Source organism: Maniola jurtina, chromosome 13 (assembly GCF_905333055.1).
Source record: "Maniola jurtina chromosome 13, ilManJurt1.1, whole genome shotgun sequence".
Taxonomy (NCBI): Eukaryota; Metazoa; Arthropoda; class Insecta; order Lepidoptera; family Nymphalidae; genus Maniola; species Maniola jurtina.
Genome location: NC_060041.1, coordinates 9,619,447 through 9,625,446, shown reverse-complemented (window position 1 = coordinate 9,625,446; position 6,000 = coordinate 9,619,447). Strand labels below are relative to the sequence as shown.

Below are 6,000 nucleotides of genomic sequence, written 5' to 3'. Positions count from 1 at the left end.
ATCTAGGTATGTCTGTATTTTTTTTATTTTTGTTAAAATATTCAAAGTTCTCTTGAAAGTAAGTAAGTACTTAAATTCAAATCTGTAGAAAAATGTGATTTTAAACAAGTTATTTTTAGGGAATAGCCAGACCACAGACCTAGATATTAATTTATAGAACATGTTTATCCACCAAAAAGGTAGGTAGGTACCTATTCTATAATTTAATTATTAATTTTAAGGGTGCCCCGAATTCACGACGCTTGGATTAAAATATCACTTTTTAAAGGGCCAATTGTTTTACTCTTTAGAGGGTTTTTGTATCGGAGGTTTACAAATTTATTTTATTGCAAGCGAGTAAAGCCGCGGTTTTCGCAAGTGTATGCATGAAATATAATAATTGTTTTCCACATTGTACATAAATCAATCAGCCCACGCCGCAGCCACCGCTGTAAAGTTGATGATTTCGATTAAACGCTCAAATTAATCTGAATCACACTAATATTATAAAGGCGAAAGTTTGTATGTGTGTGTGTGTGTGTCTGAGTATGTTTGTTACTCCTTCACGCAAAAACTACTGGACGGATTTGGCTGAAATTCGGAATGGAGATAGATAATATCCTGGATTAGCACATAGGCTACTTTTTATCCCGGAAAACCAAAGAGTTCCCACGGGATTCAAAAAAAAAACCACGCGGACGAAGTCGCAGGCGTCAGCTAGTTCCAAATAAAGTTGATCTGTTTTTGTGGAAATATTCCAAATATTCCAATGATACAAGCGTGTATTTATAAAGTACCTAGATGATGCCCGTAACTTTGTCCACGTGGATTTAGGTTTTTGAAATCCCTTGGAACTCTTTTCCGGTACAAAATTAGTCTAGGTCACTCTCGTGGTCTTTAGCAAAAAACACGTCGATCTGTTGCTCCTTTGCAGCGTGATTGAAGGAAAAACCAACAAACAAACATAATTTGGCGCTTATAATAAATTAAATCTTTTTATTGGGTTACCTTTAGATGTCGAAAAATGAACTGATTAAAATACTTACAAAAATTGTTTTAACTATATTATGAATAGATTCCACATAAGTTTCAAAGCTAGAACGTTTTTATAAAACTTTTGCTGTTTGAATTGTGTGAAGTCAGTAGGCAGGTATTCTTCATTGAGCTAAAAATAGAAACAAGGAAAACAGGTAATTGTCCTGATTGTTAGAAATAATGATCTCAAGCGTTTTCGAATCCAATTAAGAAGATAAGAAAATGGCGACAATAGGAACAAAAAATTGGAAGATAAATTTTAATCTTAATTAAACGTACCTACTGGGTGGCTCACAGATCAAAGGACAAAAAGCATCAAATCACTACAATATGACTCGGACATTATGTCCATAAAGAACTAATATGACAACCTTACGATAATTCTGCAGCTAATGAAGGAGTTACCACGCTTTCTCGAACAGAATTATGTGGAATATCTCGAATAATAAAGGAAGATATTGCTTGATAATTTAGTGGAGTAAATAAAGCCGTAAAATAGCCAATCTTAGGAAGTCCTCAGAAACAGCTCCGATTTTGATGATTTTTTTTTTAAATTCTTGTTTTTTATACATTATTTAAAATCAGAAACGTTTTGAAGCGGGGAAATAATTTTTAGTATTTTTTTATCCATATGTGCGATATTTATCCACGAAGTCCAGAAAAACGCTACCTTTTCTTTGAGAAGTTGTAGAGGAGGTCAAATGCTACAGATGACCTCTAAACACTTATGGGCAAAAACCGCCCGTTTTTGAGTTATTGATCGTTTTCAGAAAAATACGTATTTGTTTCTTTTAAAATTCATTAAAAAAAAGTGAGGCATATTTCCGACTTTTTATTTAATTTCTAAGTACTAGACATCTCAATTAATAATTGTGAATACTAAAATAAAAATAATCTTTGTAGGTTCCCCGGTTAGGGATCCAAGACTGTACCAGTTTCATCATTTCTATTGGGTTACTTTGCCAAAAATGCTATTTTTTTTTAAGTTACAGAAATTTTTGGCTTGCAAATTATTTGCAAAGCTTCTACAGATTCTCAGCTATCTAATGATGTACAAAACATTAAAATAAGTTAAATATTAGCTAAAAAACGATAAAACAATACCACAGGGAAGAAATTTCTTAAAGCTTAAATTTTAAACAAATCGTTTTTTCTTTGTTTAGAGGTAGTCTCTACTTAGAAAGAGGTAACAGTTTACTGTGAATATGTGATCTGGTCAAGTCTGATCATAAAATTGGCCACGGGATAGCTCAATTGATCGATAGGAACGATTTATTTAAGATTTAAGCGTTAAGAAATTTCTCCCTTGTGCTATTATTTTATCATTTTTTTAGCTAATTTTCAACTTATTTTAAAGTTTTGTACATCATTAGATAGCTGAGAATGTGTAAAAGCTTTGCAAATAATTTGCAGGCCAAAAATTTCTGTAACTTTAAAAAAAAATAGTATTTTTGGCAAAGTAACCCAATAGAAATTATGAAACTGGTACAGTCTTGGATCCCTAACCGGGGAACCTACAAAGATTATTTTTATTTTAGTATTCACAATTATTAATTGAGATGTCTAGTACTCAGAAATTAAATAAAAAGTCGGCAATATGCCTAACTTTTTTTTTTAAAGAAACAAATACGTATTTTTCTGAAAACGATCAATAACTCAAAAACGGGTGGTTTTCGCCCATAAGTGTTAGGTCATTTGTAGCATTTGACCTCCTCTACAACTTCTCAAAGAGAAGGTAGCGTTTTTCTGGACTTCGTGCATAAATATCGCACATATGGATAAAAAAATACTAAAAATTATTTTCCCGCTTCAAAACGTTTCTGATTTTAAATAATGTATAAAAAACAAGAAATAAAAAAAAAAACATCAAAATCGGAGCTGTTTCTGAGGACTTCCGACGAAAATGCTTCGTTTACTCCACTAATTGAAATACTTACTGAGCTACATATTATTAGTACTTATCTTTACTCGGTTATCAATCATCAAATCAGTATAACTGCATTTTTAACTGACTTCAAAAAATAGGGTAAGTATGTAGGTATTCGACCCGTATGTATTTATATATCCCGTATGTATAATAACCCGTATGTATAATCGTGAATAGGTACCTATACCTATTCACGATTATCTCCAAGGCCAATGAGTCGATTTTGATAACTTTTTTACCATAGGTAATTTACATACTTTCGGGGAGATTATAAAATTTATGTATACACCTAGGTGTCATTTTTATGTACTTAGTAGTACTCTTATCTCATCAATAGTTTTGATATTTAAACCGATTTCTCCGAGATTTTTGAACCAATTTCGCAAAATAAAACCTGTAATGATTTACACCTACTTCTTTATAAGTACTTACTATCAACATTTAATATTTCAACTTTATATAACAATAATCAATATTCACACAGATACCTATAGTGTTCAATTTTTTAAATCGAGACCTTGGTACGGAAACAGGAATACCCACCTCAAAATACTCCAAACGATTTTCTTATTTCATATTTTACAAACGTTTATAAATTTAAGTGAATATGATTGAAATATTGCTCACTTATCATAAAATCAACAAATACATTGAACCATTTGGGCCAACTTATTGATACCTATCTACCTACTAATTTTTCGGTTGAGAATATAATTGGGAATTAGTTTAGCAAAAGTTAATTTTAGGTTCTGCAAAGTCCGTACTCCAGACGTACTAAAATTATAAATGCAAAAGCGTGTCTGTCTGTCTTAGAATGTACAGGTAAAACCTTTTCATATGATACCCCACTTGAGCTAGTTAGCTTACTTTGAAAATTGAAAATACTTATTATTTGTTTTTTTTTGTGATATAAGCCACAAATTCACAGCTATCAGATTATTTCCTTCTCCTACCTTTCAGCATTCTAGGTCAGCGAGAGTTCCCTATAGGTTTTCTTGACAAACACGACAGACAGACAAACGGACAGACAGACAGACAACAAAGTGAGCCTTAGATAAGGGTTCAAGGGTTCAACAAGGGTATATTCAATATTCAATAAAATAGTATCCAATGGCTGTACCTATCTCATAATAATAATTTCTACCCGATTGTAATGTCATGCGCACAATAAACGTAAGTCAGTGCGACATCATAAAGTTAGGGCCATTCCCTCCCGTGTCTTAATTTGTAAGGAGCGATGCGAAGCTGTATAAATAATGTAAAAACAATGAACACTGTGGGAGCGCGTGACACTGGCCTTAGAAAGTCTTGAACATGGAGGATAATAAACAAATTACATCATACTCTGATACTAGATGATCCTGCAACTTCGTCAGTTTTTGAGAATCCTGCGGGATAAAAAGTAACCTGTGTTAATTCAGGATATAAGTTATCTCAGTTCCAAATTTCATCCAAATCGGTTCAGTTACAATGGTTTGGAGGAGAAAGGACGGTTACGCACTCATCCGATCCAAATCCGTAGAAATACGTTTCCGAAGTAGTCAAAGAACTATTTATATGGGAGCTTACGCACTAGATCTGACTTCCTCCATATAGTTTTTCTCCATCATCCGTGATGTGGTATCTCGGATATGCCTGGAATTCAAATCGGACGTATGACGTAGATATGTCAAAGATGTCCACTGAATAGCTTTGATTTGGATCAGAAATCGGATTAGTGCGTAAGCATTAGCCGAGTTCGGTCCGAGTTATAATATTATTTTCACGGACTCGGATCGGATGAGTGCGTAACCCCTGTAACAAACCCATCTCTGGCCCACTACGGTCTCTTACAGAATGAGAAGAGCATAACCCACTGTCCACCGTGCTGGCAAAGCGTGGTGTAGAAAAGATTCGTTGGACGAGAAAAAGGAAGTCATGTTTGTTTCAACATAGCTAATGAAATTAGAATCAGCAAATCTCTATACATGGCTGTATAGTGACATTTATAGCACACTGTTAATAGAATTGTGTTCTATTAACAGTGTGCTATAAAAAATTCTTAAAAGTTCATCTACCTTAAACTAGTAGTAACCCAAACTAAAATCAGTCAAAGATATAACTTGAATTTATTTTTAAAATTGAAATATGTTTATATTTGTGTATCATAAATAAAATAAAATAAAATCATTAAACGTAAATGTTCGACTCTATAAATTTGCAAGACTGCGCCCGCGCATACAGCGGCGACTTTGACATTTACAGAAAAATCTAAAATCATAAAGCACAAGAAACCACGCCGTATCGGATTGCAATTGCTCCTTGAATGCTAATCATTTACTATCTCTCTCGCACACTCTACAAAAACACACCAAAGAATTTCAAACCTTAGGATTATTGAGGCAGACCTTATACTAAGTATGTTAAACAAGACATCAAAGAATTATCGGCAGCTTCATGACTTTTACAAACGACTGAGAAACTGCATATATTAGCGAAAACAAAATATTAATAAACAACCACACGGATTCGATTGTAAGTCTTAAGATTGGGATCTACAGATAATATTACTGGGGACTCCGAATAGTTTTAATTTATTAATCTTTACCTCTATCACTTAAAATACAAATCTAATGGGAACAGAAATCTCTTTGAAGACAGCTTAATTTTTGAAGACAAAAATAAAATTAGAGAACATTCATCGTCTCCAGTAACTAAGGATAGGGACAAATGCGAGCTGAAATTACTATTAATAATTATTTTTCTTATGTATTCTAATGTTTGGTGTCTCAAAATGCAAATCAAACGATGTGTAATATACTATTGTATAGGTACATCTAGATTAAATTCTAACTGAACATTCATTACAGCTCTGTGAATTTCTTCTTTCAGGATCTAAATTCACCAAACTGGCTAACTATTTTCTATCTTCTTCTTATAGTCTTGTCACCAGAAAATAAATACAACATTATCATATTATTCCAAATAGAATGCTTCTAAATGCTTCTACAAACCTAGCCCTAGCCCCGCCCGGAAGGCATTCCGAACCAGAGGTAGATGCATTTGAGGATTCAAAAGTA

General features: G+C 33.1%; 1 long non-coding RNA gene across 1 annotated transcript in view; it reads left to right on the top strand.

Annotated features, from left to right (window-relative positions):
• The first annotated feature begins 490 nt into the window (after positions 1-490).
• LOC123870908 overlaps positions 491-6,000 on the top strand; it is a 26,497-nt gene continuing 20,987 nt past the window's right edge. The window contains exon 1 of the long non-coding RNA XR_006797178.1: positions 491-519. This is a non-coding gene — a long non-coding RNA (uncharacterized LOC123870908). The remainder of the gene's footprint in view (positions 520-6,000) is intronic.